The sequence below is a fragment of the Hyla sarda genome, chromosome 2 (assembly GCF_029499605.1).
Source record: "Hyla sarda isolate aHylSar1 chromosome 2, aHylSar1.hap1, whole genome shotgun sequence".
Lineage (NCBI taxonomy): Eukaryota > Metazoa > Chordata > Amphibia > Anura > Hylidae > Hyla > Hyla sarda.
The window spans coordinates 255,638,742-255,655,801 of NC_079190.1; the positions used below are offsets into that span (position 1 = coordinate 255,638,742).

The following is a 17,060-nucleotide window of genomic DNA, read 5'->3' on the forward strand; positions in this document are numbered from 1 at the left end:
GGGGGTACCCCTAGTTGAGAACCCCTGTCTTATGGGGAAGATGTGTTTTGGGGCCCCTTAGGCACCATAGCCCGGAGCTACTGCTACCTCTGCTTCCTCTATAACTATGCCCCTGCTCCCCCTCTACTGTCAAAACAGCGCAGACCTGCCTCAAAAAGACCTCTATGGTATGCTTGTAATATCTGCCACCAAAATATTAGCAGTAGATTGCAAGGTGGCTCGAAGCCTCCATAGATCTGACCTGTACGAACTGAAATCTGGGAAAGTTGGAGGCCAAATAAACATCCTGACCTCTTTGTCACATTCCTTAAACCATTCCTAAACAATATTTGCAGAGGCCACTGGCATGTCTTCTGTTGCCATGAAAAGGTTTACTTTGTCTGTAGCAATGTGTAGGCAGATATGTGTGAAAGTGACACCTGCAGTACATAAATGCCAGGAGACAAGATTTCCCAGCAGAACATTGCCCAGAGCACAACACTGCCTCCGCTGGCCTTTTTCACATAGTACATCCTTGTACATTACTTCTCTAGGTAAGCTGCCAAATGATGTAAAAGAAAACATTGTTCATTAGACCAGAGAACCTCTGAACTATTGCTCCTTGTTCCAGTTCTGATGTTCTTGTTTCCAATATAAGGCCATGTTCACACGGCAGAATTTCAGTTCCGGATTTTGCACTGGAATCCGGCACAGAGATTCCACTGCGGCAGAGTCCCTCTGAATTCAATGGGATTCTGCTGCTCTGAGCACATGGTGGAATTTCCGTGTCCCCACAAAGAATGAACACGTTCATTCACTGTACAGAGTTCACACGGAATGCATAGTCGTCTATGAGATGGCGCATTCCTGTGAGGTCCAAGCACCGGCAGTTTGCAAAATGTCCACACAGAAATCCTTTGTGCGGACATTCCATTGTGTGAACATGGACTTACTGATTCTGGAGGAAGATGGGTCAGCCAGCTGCTGCCCTGCACTATACTCAGCAAGCTGTAATGCCCCATCAGTCCAGGCACTTTTCGATCAAAACCAGCAATAACATTTTCAGTAAATTGTAGATCCTCTGTGGGATCCAATCAGATAGATTAGCCTTTCCCTCCCCATGTGCATTGAGCCTTGGGCATCCATGACCCCTTTGTAGGCTGACAAGTTGGGTAGGTACATACCAAGACATCCCAGTTGTCAAGCATCGCTAAAGTCATTCAGCTCTTGAAAGCATGCACATTTTTAATCCTCCTAAGGATAAGTTTCCACTTTTTTTTTTTTGTAAAAACGCCAAGAAAAACGCCAATTCTGCCGCATGGCATTTTTTCGGCCAAAAATGCTGCGGCCAATAAATCAATGAGAAGTCGCAAAATTCTTTTTCCACTTGGCGTTTTTCAGTTTGGCTTTTTTAAATTCTTTTGGCGTTTCTTCACTCTTTTTTAGCTCCTTGGCGGTTTTGAAAAATCGCAGCATGTTGAGCCAATGGCTTTTTTCCCCCCTGAAATCATGGCATTTTTCTCCCATAGAAGTCTATGGGAGTGAAAAAACGCCAAGAAAAACAACATGTGGGTTTTAACTTTGGCATTTTTGCAGGCGTTTTTTTATTCTTTTTTGGACTTTAGCAATCCAAAATATGATGGAGATACATTTTTTTATAAAATTTCGTAGGGTACCATTAAAAAATAAAAAAGATGCAGTAGTGAATGAAAAAATTTCATCTAACGAAATGTATCTTTTTTATAATAAACTTTTTATAAATTATTAAAACAGGGATCAATTTATGTGGGCAGGCAGGGCACTAAAAATGTAGCTGACAATAAGAAAAATGTAGTGTTTTACATTTTTTTAGGTAGCACTACTATTCCCAGCACTAATTGACAGATCCCCGAGTCTGTTGCGATCCTTCTGTATAATTTATAGATGCGGCCAGCCGCTCTTCTATGGTCCCCTGCACTGCCGTATTCATATTTCCCATAGAGAGCTCTGATTGGCCATATGGTTCCACAACTCACAAATCACAACTCTCTTGGAAATATGAATAGGTGTATATATACGTCAGTGCAGGGGACCAAAGAAGAGCGGCCTCCCACATCTATAAATTATACAGGACGATCACAGCGGTTGTCAGAAGTGACATCCGCTGTGATCTTTCCTTGACTGCAGGTACTACTGCTCCCAACATGGAGCAGAATGTGCTCCATGTTGTGAGTAGTAGTACATGCAGTTAAGGACAGATCACAGTGGGTATCACTCCTGACATCCGCTCTGATTGTCGTATCTATTGCAGAGATGCGGAGAGGCTATATACAGCGCTCACATCTCTGCACAATACTCTGGCCAGTGATGTGAATAGAACATCACTCATTCATATTTCCCTCTGAGAGTTGTGATTGGCTGCAACCATCCGGCCAATCCCCACTCTGGGTGGAAAATATGAATGAGGGATGTTCTATTCACATCACTGGCCGGAGTATAGAGCAGAGATGCGAGCGCTGTATAGAGCTGCTCCTCATCTCTGCTATATTATGGACGATCGCAACGGGCGACATGTCTACTAGTACAGGTACTACTACTCCCATCATGGAACAGTCTGTTCCATGCTGGGAGTCGTATTTCTACCTAAAAAAAAAAAAAAAAAGTGAAGCACACATCCACACTTTATGAAAAATGTATAAAAATTTCGTTAAAAGTATATAAATTTTGTGAAATACATTTTATTTTACCATCACTACTCCATCCTTTTTTTTTTTTTTTTTGGTACCCAACAAATTTTGGGTACCAAAAAAAAAAAACCCCAAAGGTGCCAAAAATACAATTTCAACTCAAATGTAAAAAAAGGCAGAAAAAAACGCAAGAAAAAAACGCCAAACACAGGACAATGCTGTGGCTTTTTTTTCGGGCGTTTTTTTCTTGTTTTTTTTTTTTGGGACACAAAAAAAAAAAAAAACAATTAGAAGCTTAGCATAACATGGGAACTTCAAGAAATGACTGCTCACCTGCTGCCTTATAAATCCCAATGCTTGACAGGTGCCATTGTAATACTATAATCAATGTAATTCACCTCATCTGTCAGTGGATTTAATGTTGTCACTAATAGGTGTATACTGCTTAATGTCAAGGTTTAAAGAAAAGTTGTCATTTTTAAATGTTCTCTTTCAACTGCACTACCTGTTAAAGGTCAATTAATAAGTATGCAAAATGACTGTAACCAACTGGGAACAAAGGGAATGGAAACCACATTCTGACAAAGGATACAGGAGGTAAAAATACTATTGACAACATTCTGACTAGCCCCTTATGGACCAGGTCAGTTTTATTGTTTGAAATTTCATTTTTTTCCTCCTCTCCTTCTAAAGGCCATAATCCTCCTACTTTTTTTTACTTTTACATCTACAAAATGGAATGATCTTTTTTTTTATTTTTTTGTGGACCAACTGTACTTTGTAATGACAAACTTTATTTTACCACAAAAGGTAATGCAAAAAAATCTCTTTGATGCACAATGCTTTGCACGCTCTTTATGTCTTCAGCTCACTGGCATATTTCAAAATGGTATTTCAAAATGGCGCTGTGTAATGCTGGTGGTCTTCTTCTGCTGTCTTACTATTACTCGACTTTCTGGCCTGTCTCTGGCTATGCTACCTTGCCACCGGCCCATGACCATTACATAAACGTTGACCTGTGACAATTTTTTTTTCAAATTAACTGATGTTGGAAAGTTAAACAGATTTAAAATGTTCTATTTATTTAACAATCTTAATCCTTCCAGTACTTATCAGCTGCTGTATGCTCCAGAGGAAGTTGTATATTAGTGATGAGCGACATTGGCCATATTCAAATTAGTGATATTTTGTGAATATATAGACAAATATTTGTCCTATATTTGCGAATTTTGCGTATATGTTATATTCGCATATTCGCGTATTTGAGAAAGAAAACAGTGAGGGGGTAGGCAACTTTACTATTGGTTGGTAGGGATGTTGATAACCTCTAACAAGTGTATTTGCATCATTCTAATTGGCCCACAAGTTAAAAGAAGGAATATGCGAATATGCGCATATGAGGAAAAAAAGGTAATATTCGTAATTTTGATTATATAGCGAATATATTCGCATTATTCGCAAATTTGCGATATTCGCAATAAAAATTCAAAATGTGAATATTCGCGCCCAACACTATTGTATAATTCTTTTCAGTCTGACCACAGTGCTCTCTGCGAACACCTCTGTGTCAGGAGCTGTCAAGAGCAGGAGAGGTTTACCATGAGGACTAGCTTGTACTCTGGACAGTTCTTGACATGGACAGAGGTGTCAGCAGAGAGCAGTGTGGTCAGACTGAAAAGAGCTACACAACTTCCTGTGGATCATACAGCAGCTGATCAGTACTGGAAGGATTAAGGTTTTCTAATTGAAGTAATTTACAAATCTGTTTAACTTTCTGGCATTAGTTGATTAAGTACTTCATACCAGTGTCTCCAGATCCTCTGGGTTAAAGGGGTACTCCGGTGAAAAACTTTTTTTTTTTTTTTTTAAATCAACTTGTGCCAGAAAGTTAAACAGATTTGTAAATTACTTCTATTAAAAAATCTTAATCCTTCCTGTACTTATTAGCTGCTGAATACTACAGAGGAAATTCTTTTCTTTTTGAAACACAGAGCTGTCTGCTGACATCATGAGCACAGTGCTCTCTGCTGGCATCTCTGTCCATTTTAGGAACTGTCCAGAACAGCATATGTTTTCTATGGGGATTTCCTTTTACTCTGGACAGTTCCTAAAATGGACAGAAATGTCAGCAGAGAGCACTGTGGTCATGATGTCAGCAGACAGCTCTGTGTTTCAAACTGAAAATAATTTCCACTGTAGTATTAAGCAGCCAATAAGTACTGGGAGGATTACAATTTTTTTAATAGAAGTAATTTACAAATCTGTTTAACTTTCTGGCACCAGTTGATTTAAAAAAAAAAGTTTTTTCACCGGAGTACCCCTTTAACCATTACCATTACTGAGATCACTCTAGGGAAGCAAACTTGTACCCTCTAGAGTCTAAGTTCATCTTCCACATCTTGGAGTGGGTTAAAGGGTGAACTCCTAAAGGGTATTTAGACTCTATTTCTGACCTAAAGCCATACTGGTTAGGTAACTCAATTGGTGCTACCTCAATGACATTTGACTCAAGGATTGATATCATTCGTCCTGATGACCAGTACGATACATCATAATTTTTATTAAAAAAAACAAACATGGTTTAGTCTGATGTCTAAAAGGAATATTACAGAAGAAAGGGACTGAATAACATCATAAAATGGTGCAAATGAAATAAGGGCTTAGCTGGTCACATATCTGGCAGCTTCTAAAGCTTGCGTAGTCTGGCCTTGGAGAATAAAGTCATGTAGAAGAGAGATGGCAACAGATGTTGGATCCGTTACAGGTGCCACAAGGTGGTGTATAATTGCAGCAATTAGCACCCATATATCACTGTTCAGCTGTGATCATATACTGTTCACTTGGTTGGTTCAGCAAAGCCTGCAAGATGTCACCCACACAGTAAGCATCTCCATTAAATAGTCCCCAAATATATAACACACAGCCGGCTGTTCATGGAAAACCCCAGATGTTCCTCATCAAGTGTTTCATTCATCCCATTAATATGAAATACGCTACACAGTTTAGCCATATATTGTATGCGCTCTGTATGTTTCTTCTTCGAGCCTCCCCATGAAGGATCCAGGGAATATTCCATCCAGTTTATCTGAAGACCTTTAACACACAATTTTTTTTCCTTCTTTTTTATTTTATTTATTTTATTTTTTATTTTTAGGTGAAAATGCAAGACATTTACTGTCAACTGTCAACTGCTATAGTGACATTTGTCAGCGATTTGGCATTTCCTGCTGAGATTTCCTATGTTTATAGGGATGTTGAATGGTTTTGACAAAGAGAACATGTTTTTTTGTGACAATAACTTTTACAGCAAATAATCATTTTGCCAATTGAACTTATCTAATAAAAAACTAAACAAAAATATTTATGAACATTCTTACTAAATACCAATCTTTAAAAACAGCCAAAAACCCAGTCTAGAAAATGTAGTTTACAAGCAAATTACCACTGTCTTAATGATTCTACATTTATATTGTTTTACATCGTAAATATATTGGGAGGGTTTTAGTTTATATTGTCATGGGACAATTAATACTGTGTGTTTACACTCCCCCCTTCCTGTTACTTACCCTGGCCCATTTATCTGTGTAAGAATACCGTACCTACTGTGCTGAGTCTTGTCATGCCGAAAAAATAGAATCTTTCTATAAAGATAAAGATGTATGGCCAGTTCATGACACCGATTGATGACAATATTTTAGTAATATTAGACAGTCAAGAAGGACTCCTAAGATCTCCCACGATGGATTTGGGATTGGGCGTTCTCCATTTTTATGTCTAAAGTTCTACTTTACACATAAGAACTAAAACTTAGAAATGTTAGAAATAACTCCCATATACAACACTGACAGGTTGTAGAATTTATCTAACCCTTCCTTGACCACACTCCAGGCCATTTTCAATTTCAGATCTATTGCAAAAAACAATCAAAACAGAGAAATATCTTGACAGAAACGGGACTGTGAAGAGAAGGAGCTCGCACCTCGAAAGACCTCTTTAAACCACTACATTCATCTTCTCTTTACTTTCTTTACAAGATTGAAATGAAATAGGGTCTACACCAGACTTTGTGTCTGGCATTGAATCTGAGCCTCATTTAACTAAATTGGGCTGTATTGCAATTGCACCAGTAGCCTGGGGGCGAGAGTGGTGCTTTTTTGCTAAATCTTTTTTTTTTTCTTCTTTTCTTATCTCTTATAGTCCTTTTAATTTCTGGTTGAACTATTTCTTTTATGTTAAGATCCTTTACCTCAGCAGGTTTTTACCTGCAGTCCTATATAAAACCTCAGATAAGACATATCATAACGCGTTGCTCCAAATAACTATCTTAATCCCACTACAATGAAAAACTCAGCTCTGCTACATCTGTTATCCTTCCACACCATAATAGGATTTCCGAATAGTCTGTCAGGCTTTTAAATTCATTCATGGTATACGGGGTATTGTTTGGTGAGATTTGTACTATGTAAATGAAAGACTGCTGAGGCGGATGCATATGTTTGTGGAGATAATTGCAATACAAGCTAACACTGTTTGATTTCCTAATTTATATTGTTCCCCTCTGGCCATGGGAAATGTTGGTAGGTATGCCATGTACAACTCTTGACTTGGAAAATAAGCTTCCACTCAGAACTTGTCACCGCTTTAACCTAAGTGGAGATATTTGCTGTCTTTTTTTTGGGAATACAAGACCCAGTTGCACTGTTTATCTGTGCCCTCCTGGATAAGGATTACACAAAGCGATTGATAACGCTGTATCACCACTGCTACATTCCTTTGTAACACAGGCACCCACTGGGTCCTGCCACTGCTTTCCTGCTTGTTTTTCTTGTTTCACCCAAAATAATGACCAAGGTTTCTTACCTCTAAAGGTGTTTGCAGTACAATTGGAGACGTTGTCTTCAAACAGCACTTGGCTGCATACAAAATCTGACCGAAGGATTGCAAAAAGACTCCCTCATAAATTATTTATATTGATTCAGAGAAAGGCAAACACATTTGGCAATCACATTTCATTGGGAAAATAGTTCTTGCTGACCTATATAAACTACTATCAGATTAGTGGCTGGATCAATGTCATCCCGGAGTCTAGCTTGTTCAGTATAACCCTGCGCACCTCCCATTTATTTGGATTGTCTGTAATATTTATACTCATGGTTGGCAGGGAAATAAAAGTTACACAATGCAGGAAGTAATTATATCGTACAAATAAAAGACAATGAATGATGCGTTTACTCCAGGTGTTATAGTGGCTGCCGCTATAAATAGTGAAGCACCAGCAGTACAGTGGTGTAGCATGGGCATGCTCGTATTTACAGTAGGCTTTTTGTTTCCTGGAGCAGGGATTCAGCTTCTCAGCCTTAGTCCATTATTGAAATACCACGCTTTTGCCTTTCTTGGCTCTTAGAACCCAGGGCACACAAACAAAAAACATCCCCATATGAAGTATAGTAATTATAGTTATTATGAGAAGCTTTGGTGCTTTAACATAACCAAAAATCACGTAGATGACCACTGGAAGTCCGGCTGCTAGAACTACCAGCAATGGCTAAAAGATTGCTTTCTCCTGTCCCCCAGATATGGCCTCTGCAGATGACCATGTAACACACACTAGGCCCAAAAAATAATTGCTCTTACTTAGTAGCTCTAAAGTCTTCCCCGTGCCATTAATATACCCTAATGTTCATGAGCCAATCCCTAATTTTATAATACTGTACATTATGGTGGATGTCAGTATTTGTGTCTATATACATGCAACTGCAGTTGAAGGAGCACTGCAATGCATCTAAATATATATTGCATCCAGGGGCCTAACTATAGGGGTTACAGAGGGTATGGTTGCACCTGGGTCAAGGAACCTGGGGCTTCATAAGGTTTCTATTTCCTATATGAGGAGACCTGTACATTAAATTAAGAATTAAAGCTGGCTCTGCTCCTGCGGTGGCCCAGTACGGGAAGGTGTTTTCCTGTACTTTCTCTGCCCTGTCAGGCAGTGTCCCTCAGTGTCCACAGGGCCCCCTGCAGTTATTCCCCCCATGTAAATAGGTTATGTATTATATAGTGTATTGTACCATGTACCATGTGATTGTTACCCAGGAGGTACTAGTGTCCAGCTGACCCCAAAGGTGACCTATGGGCTCCCTGCTAGTGTACCCCATATAAGCCCTGGGGGGAGCTAGCTTCTCTCTCTTGCTTCCTGCTGAGATCCAGTAATGTCGTGGCTAGTGTGTGTGTCCAGAGTAGTGGAGGCCTCAAATCAAGTTCTGCAGCCACAAGTCCAGTCCTGCAGCCTCAAGTCAGGTTCTGCAGCCTCAAGTCAAGTGCAAGTAAGCTGAAGTATTTCCTGTCAGTCAAGAAGTCTTCTGTCTACTCAGCATGGCCTGCACTAAATTCTCCTGTCTACTACAAGTCCCAGAAAACCTGTGAGGACTCTGTGTCACGGGTTACCTCCTTGGCCCCTGGCTGTACTGCATAGACTGGAACAACTCTCTACCCTCAGTAAAGCTTCTGTTGTCCGTAACTTGGCATTGGTGTCTTCATTGCTCCATGCCTAGCCCAGGATCCAGCAGTATACCTTTGGGTGGTTAAGGTTAAACCACGCCCTGGCTGCATGGGAGACCAGCATGGAAAAGTTATGCCTCTGACTGTGTAGATATACATGGAGTTATATACTGTAAGTTATATAAATCAATTAAAATCTACCCTGGCAGCCATACATCTAAGTTCCATACATCTAATGCTATATAACAAAGCTCACTAACCCTGTAAGGTTGCGTTCTGACCATCAAACACTACAGAGGTCACATATCCATTAATAAAACATTGGATCCCAGTGGAAATCCCATTAAAATAATGTTTTATTTAAATATTCTTTGTAAGCATACATTTTGCATTCATTGCATTTTTTTTTACTCTATACCAGCAGATTCGCAAGTTTTAATGGGTCATGACATTTTGCAATGCATTTACAAAGTAGCAAAGTGCCTTCACTAGAAATTCTACCAACAGATATCCAGACAGTGTCCAAAGTGCATAGAAATGACAGCAAGTACCACACATTAGTATTTGGATCATTTTGACCTGAGTGTGTCATCCTGCAAAGAAGCCTTTTCCATACAGTACATATTAGTTATTAACACCATTTGTCTTTTGCCATTAAATCATCACCAGGAAAATAAATTACAAAGGAAGAATCCATTGGTAGGGTGATAAATACAACCTATTCTTATTTCATTGACCATTAAAAAATGCAATGGGTTTAATGGATTTTTATAAAGTTGCCAACATGTGGCATGATAATCTACATCCTCCAATGCCATGACATATGGCAGTACATGTGAATATGTACTTATTTTTAATGGAAAGAACATGTTTATCATCAACATGGCAGCAGCTGTTCAATGTTTCTTAGTTGTAACAAATAGATTGAATTGCTTCTTAATTTTAAGATTCTTAGCTGACCACGTGTTCTGAAATGCATCTGTCACGACTGGGCAGGGAAGTGCACACTCTTCTCACCCACTCCCCTATCCCTGCCTACTTACATACCCACCCTAGGCAACGGGTCCGTAACCACAGTGACAGTCCCTCCCTAGACAAGTGAGGGGATTCCACTTTCAAAATAATAAAATACAATAACACAGACACAGGTCAAGGTACAATAGGGAGCAGACAGACTAACAGAAGAAAAACTAACACACTCACACAATAAGTAAGAGTGCCCTATCCCTGTCAAAAACCAGGAGTTGTCAAAGTACGAAATCGCTAATACCAGAGAAGAGTCAGAGAGCAGAGCCAAAGGGTCAAAATGCCAGATATTACAGATGCAGTAGAAAGTTACCTAGGAGTATGAACTGAGCTTTTTGGCAGGCAAAGACTGGGAGTAGACTGCCAGCTTATATGGAGCCAGAGCAGGTGCTCCAATCAAGGTCAGTTGACCAGTCCAGACAGCCGGGCATAACCCAGCAACAAAAAACAACAAAGAACCTGTCAGAACCTTTAAACCATATAGGTTCTAACACTACCCCCCCCCCTTTAGAAGGGGCAACCGGACCCTTCACAACCTGTGAGTAAAGAGGTCTTGACTTGGATACAGATGGACCATCAATGTCCTCATCTGGTGTCCTCACAGTCATCCTCCAGAATCTCACTACTTCCCTCTGACTGCAAGTGACACCATGTTATTGCCCATGGTGCCACATGACGCTGGTTCAGCCAGAGACTGATGCAAAACAGGATTTACATAACTCTTAGATGTTAAGTCAGATTGTATACAAGATGGAACAATGCCCACCAGAAAAACTCTGCCAGGCGTAGTTCTCTAAGAGACATGACATACCTATGTGCCCAAGTGGCCACCATGATTGCACAGGAGGTGATGAAGTGTGTATTCTCCCCACAGTAAAAACAGGCCGTTTAGTTGACAAAACCTGCTGCGCTCCTCTGGGGCTCAAATTGACCTTATTTGCATGTGCTCCACCTCAGGCACAGATTGATTATTATAGACAGGTAAAGAGTAAAGCAAAAGAGGAGAATTTGAGGAAGATGAACACTCTCATTTGCACTCACGTAGACGTCTATCTAAACGGACAGCAAACGTCATGGCTTGGTCAAGGGTGTCAGGAGAGGGGTAGGTCACCAGCATGTCTTTTAAGGTATCAGATAATCCTAATCTAAACTGACAAATCAAGGCTGGAGGATTCCAGTTGGAGGCCACTCACCACTTTCTAAAATCTGCACAGTACTCCTCTACTGGTCTGCGACCTTGCCTTAAAGTACGTAGTTGACTCTCAGCATACACAGCACGGTCCAGTTCAGCATACAAGAGACCCAATCCCCCGAATAAGGCGTTCACTGAGGACAACTCCGGAGCATCGGGACCAAGGGAAAATACCCATTCCTGGGGACCCCCTTGCAAAAGAGACATAACGATATCCACTCTTTCGGCCACAGTACCAGATGTGTAAGGCCTTAACCAGAAGTACAATTTGCAGCTCTCACAAAAGGTTTTGAACATCTTGCAGTTACCAGAAAATCGGTCAGGGAGAAGCAGGAACAGATGACATTGAGTTGGGGCAAACTTCAGCTCCTGAATTCTGGCTAGTAAGCTCTGAACTAACTGCTCCTGATCTTGCAACCTCATGGTCAAGGTCTTAACTAATGCTGACTGAGACTGAGATGACTCACATTGCTGAAGTCTTTCAGTTAAATCATGGACAAGCTAAGTCAAGCCATGCATTTGCTCCACCAAAGCAGACATTGTTTCCATGATGCAGAAACAAGACAAATGCAGTAAATGGGCCTCTAAAATGTCATGTCTGGGCAGGGAAGGAGTGTACACTATTCTCACCCACTCCCCTATCCTACTCCCCATCCTATCTACTTACATACCCACCCTAGACAATGGGTCCGTAACCACAATGACAGTCCCTCCCTAGACAAGTGAGGGGAGTCAACTGTGAAAATAATAAAATACAATAATACATGCAAAGGTCAAGGTACAGTAGGGAGCAGACAGACTAACAAGAAAAACACTCACACAATAAGTCAAAGTCCACTATCTGCATCTAAAACCAGGAGTTGTCAAAGTACAAAATCGCTAATACCAGAGAAGAGTCAGAGAGCGGAGCCAAAGGGTCTAAACGCCAGATATTACAGATGCAGTAGAAAGCTACCTAGGAGTACAAACTGAGCTCTTTAGCAGGCAAAGATTGGGAGTAGAGTGCCAGCTTATATGGAGCCAGAAAAGGTGCTCCAATCAAGGTCAGCTGACCAGTCCAGACAGCCAGGCATAACCCAGCAACAAAAAACAACCTGTTACTATAGGTTCTGACAGCATCGGCAGGCAAATACAGAAACGACTGAATAAATAAATGTGCATTGCTTTGGTAAAGAGCTTTGTCTCACTTGATATTAATACTTTTGGAAAGTATATTAAAGGCTATTAAAGAGTTGCCCCTTTAATAATAAAGGGGAACCCTTATTCATAGTGTCCATCAATTCACTGGAAAGAGAGGAAATTACAAAGGGAGTCTGTTTCCATAAAATACCTCAAAAAAATTTCCATTACACAAACAGCTTACTTCAATGGGCGCCATGAAATTTTTACTTTATAGGGGAATTTATATGGAGGATCTATCATAGGATAGCGCATAAATATTTAGTTATTGACTTTTCAATGATGATCACTTCAATTCAGAGGGTACAGCACTTCTGCAAGGGTCATAGTCCCTTCCTTTAGCTGACCAATGTGGATACCCAGGAATTTGATGTTTACTGACCATACATTGATTGCTTATCTTAAGGAAAGGTCATCAGTATTAGAGTCCTTGTAAAACCTCAGAAAGGAGGTAATAAAAGAAAACTTCACTTGCTATTTTGTCCCAAACATTTTATACAATACGATCTAATGCAAAAATATTTTGTCAGCTACTTTAACCCCTTAAGGACTCAGCCCATTTGGACTTTAAGGACTTTTATTTTTACGCTTTCGTTTTTTCCTCCTCCCGGCTAATTTTTTGCGCCGTGATCTGTAATTTTTATTAATACAATATTTGCTTATACAAAACTTTTATTACATTTTTTATAAATTGTTTTTGAATAAAATGTTATAAAAAAGCAGCTATTTTGGATTTTTTTTTTTACGCTCACGCCATTCACCATACGGGATCATCTATATTTTATTTTAATAGTACGGATATTTACGCACGCGACGATACCAAATATGTATATAAAATAATTTTTTTACACTTTTTGGGGGTAAAATAGGGAAAATGGGACAATTTACGTTTTTATTGGGGGAGGGTTTTTTTCACATTTCTTTTACTTTATTTTTTTACTTTTTTTACTTTAATTTTTACACTCTTATAGTCCCCATAGGGGACTATTTATAGCAACCATTCGATTGCTAATCCTGTTCAGTGCTATGTATAGGACACAGCACTGATCAGCATTATCGGTCATCTTCTGCTTTGGTCTGCGGGAAGGCAGATCAGAGCAGAAGACTCCCGGAAGACAGCGGAGGCAGGTGAGGAGACCTCCGTCTGCAGTGCAGGATGATCGGATCGCTGCGGCAGTGCTGCGGGCGATCCGATCATCCATTTTAATGACCGCTATGCTGCAGATGCCGTGATCTATATTGATCACGGCATCTGAGGAGTTAATGGCAGACATCCGCGGTATCGCAGGTGTCCGCCATTACCGGCGGGTCCCTGGCTGCGATCCACAGTCGGGACCTGCCGCGCATAATGCCGGCATCGCTCCGATGCCCACGGTTATGCTCAGGACGTAAATGTACGTCCTGGTGTGCTAAGTACCACATCACCAGGACGTACATTTATGTCCTGCGTCGTTAAGGGGTTAAAGGGGTATTCCAGGCAAAAACTTTTTTATATATATCAACTGGCTCCGGAAAGTTAAACAGATTTTTAAATTACTTCTATTAAAAAATCGTAATCCTTCCAATAGTTATTAGCTTCTGAAGTTGAGTTGCTGTTTTCTGTCTAACTGCTTTCTGATGACTCACGTCCCAGGAGCTGTGCAGCTCCTATGGGGATATTTTCCCATCATGCACAGCTCCTGGGACGTGACATCAAGCATTTAGACAGAAAACTTCAGAAGCTAATAACTAATGGAAGGATTAAGATTTTTTAATAGAAGTAATTTACAAATCTGGAAAGAAAAATGTGTATGTGCATCTCACAATTACTAATACACACCGAGGTCAAACTAGGGCATGCAACTATACCTTAGTTGCAAAAAGGAAAAACCAGAAACAAATACTTTTGCCCGGACCTTCTAGGTGAGTATAAATATACTAAATTTGGGTTTATAATTATAGAAAAAATTATATTGGGTCGTGCTTCAATAATAATATATTAAATTTAGTAAAATTACAATGTAAAAGGTTACTCCTCACAGGGCCCTGTGTGGAGAACACATAAGATACAGGCAATTGATATCAATGCATAAAAAGAATATGTGTATAATTATACCACTGGCATGAATAGTAGTTTCTTATGTGCAACAAGGAAATGCCTATTCTAGATAAGCAGATAACTATTGCACAAAGCAAGCCACGTACAAGGCTAAAATAATACGCTATTTAGGTGGCTGGTTACCACATTCAAATACGTATATGCAGAATGTGTCCTTTTTATAATGCTAGACAGTTTGTAGCAATTCAAATATGTTACCGGTCTTATGTAACAACTCGGGCAGTCCGCACTGTAAACAGATATTGTTGTGGCAGTGCCTGGATAGTAAGGCGCACTGGATCCTCTGTGTGGCGGTCCCAGACGGTGGCAAAGATATAGCCTGGCAGAGTCCTTAATGTGGAGCGGTGGTGGTCATCACGGGCTGTTGGCGCTGGCAGGCGCTGATGTAGACAAGCTGCCAGAGGACCGTTAGCGCTGGCAAGCACTGTAGATGGAGCAATTCTCACCGCTGGGCTGCAATGCTGGCTGGGTGGGACCAAGGACCGCACACTGGATATAAGGAGCTCACCTCGTGTTGTCGGCGTGTGACGTCAGCAGGTGTTGAAGCTGGAAACAGTTGGCCTTGCAAAGGCTGGACCGGACAGATGCTGGGCTGGCCAAGGGACTGGCGCAAGGCGAATGTGGTGCCAATCTTCAAGAAGGCCTCTAGGTCTTACCCAGGAAACAATAGACTGGTATGTCTAACGTGCATTGTGGGTAAATTGTTTGAAGGACTTATACGGGATTACATACAGGAATACATAGGGTATAATAGTATTATAAGTGATAGCCAGCATGGGTTTACTAAGGATAGAAGTTGTCAAACCAATCTAATTTGCTTTTATGAAGAGGTGAGTAGAAGCCTTGAGGAATGGCTGTGGATATAGTGTTTCTGGATTTTGCTAAAGCATTTGATACTGTCCCTCATAGACGTCTGACAGGTAAGTTAAGGTCTTTGGATTTGGAAATTTTAGTTTGTAACTGGATTGAACACTGGCTCATTGATCGTACCCAGAGAGTGGTGGTCAATGATTCGTACTCTGATTGGTCCCCAGTAATTAGTGGTGTACCCCAAGGTTCTGTACTGGGACCGCTGTTGTTTAATTTATTTATCAATGATATAGAGGATGGCATTAACAGCTCTGTTTCTATCTTTGCAGATGACACCAAGCTTTGTAGCACGGTACAGTCTATAGAGTAGGTGTATAGGTTACAAGATGACTTGGATAGACTAAGTGTCTGGGCATCCACTTGGCAAATGAGGTTCAATGTGGATAAATGTAAAGTTATGCATCTGGGTACTGATATCCTGCATGCGTCGTATGTCTTAGGGAGGATTAAACTGTCAGAGTCACCGGTAGAGAAGGATCTGGGTGTACTTGTAGATCACAGACTACAGAATAACATGCAATGTCAGGCTGCTGCTTCCAAAGCCAGCAGGATATTGTCATGTATCAAAAGAGGCATGGACTCAAGGGACAGGGACATAATATTCCCCCTTTATAAAGCATTGGTACGGCCTCACCTGGAATATGCTGTTCAGTTTTGGTCACCTGTCCATAAAAGGGACACTGTGGAGCTGGAAAGGGTGCAGAGACGCGCGACTAAACTAATATGGGGCATGAAACATCTTAGCTACGAGGAGCGATTAAAGGAGTTACAATTGTTTAGTCTTGAGAAGAGACGTTTAAGGGGGGATATGATCAATGTATATAAGTATATTATTGGCCCATACAAAAAATATGGAGAAAAACTGTTCCAGGTTAAACCCCCCAAAGGACGAGGGGGCACTCCCTCCGTCTGGAGAAGAAAAAGTTTAGTCTTAAGACGCGACACGCCTTCTTTACTATGAGAACTGTGAACTTATGGAACAGTCTACCTCAGGAACTGGTCAAAGCAGGAAAAATGAACAGCTTTAAAACAGGATTAGATACATTCCTGGAACAAAATAACATTAATGCTTATGAAGAAATATAAAATCCCATCCCTTCCCCAATATCGCGCCACACCCCTACCCTTCAATTCCCTGGTTGAACTTGATGGACATATGTCTTTTTTCGACCGTACTAACTATGTAACTATGTAACTAATTCCACAAAAGGTCACGGACACAATTCATAAATAGCGTTTCATAAATAGCGTTTATGCCAGTGGCTTATGCATACAAGACTAGACGCGTTTCAGGGTGATATAATCAACCCTTTCCTCAGTAGTCAGTAGTGACTACTGAGGAAAGGGTTGCATTATATCACCCTGAAACATGTCTAGTTTTGTATGCATAAGCCACTGGCATAAACGCTATTTATGAAACGGTATTTATGAATTGTGTCCGTGACCTTTTGTGGACTTCAGTGGATCCAGTCCAGCATCTGTCCGGTCCAGCCTTTGCAAGGCCAACTCAGGTGCAGTGTTTCCAGCTTCAACACCTGCTGACGTCACACGC

The 17,060-nt window shown here is 40.7% G+C and overlaps 1 protein-coding gene across 2 annotated transcripts in view; it reads right to left on the minus strand.

Annotated features, from left to right (window-relative positions):
- Positions 1-17,060, minus strand: part of CSMD2 (CUB and Sushi multiple domains 2) — a 1,018,208-nt gene that overhangs the window by 701,527 nt on the left and 299,621 nt on the right. The window lies entirely within an intron of this gene.